The sequence below is a fragment of the Penaeus monodon genome, chromosome 30 (assembly GCF_015228065.2).
Source record: "Penaeus monodon isolate SGIC_2016 chromosome 30, NSTDA_Pmon_1, whole genome shotgun sequence".
NCBI lineage: Eukaryota > Metazoa > Arthropoda > Malacostraca > Decapoda > Penaeidae > Penaeus > Penaeus monodon.
In genome coordinates, this window is record NC_051415.1 from 29,192,637 (window position 1) to 29,193,004 (window position 368).

At 36.7% G+C, this 368-nt stretch overlaps 1 protein-coding gene across 1 annotated transcript in view; it reads left to right on the forward strand.

Annotated features, from left to right (window-relative positions):
• The window catches only part of LOC119592397 (alpha-mannosidase 2C1-like), a gene marked incomplete in the record, with an annotated part of 33,450 nt that overhangs the window by 25,900 nt on the left and 7,182 nt on the right, over positions 1–368 (forward strand).

Genomic DNA, 368 nt, shown 5'->3' on the forward strand with positions numbered 1-368 from the left:
ATTTTGATTTTGATATTGTTAAAATGCGTTGGTGTATTTCTCTTCTGAAAAGAACTTTGACAGGTTTAGTGCAACTCGATACCGGAATCTATTTATTCTTTAATTTTGGTCTATTTTCAGTCCTGTTGCCTTACTTTTATTATTTCTTCACCTTTGACGGGGATATGATTCTCCTTAGAAGAATCGAAACCCATGTAAATTCTTTATCGTTCCGTAGAACAGAAGGACTTCTATATATGTCTTCGTACATAATAGGGAATAGTGAACTGATTTCGATCTTTTCTTCCCATCCGAGTACGTTCTCCATGCACTGCTCTGTGATTTTGGTCACTCAGATTAACGAAAATGAGGCCTGGCAAGGAAAGGGA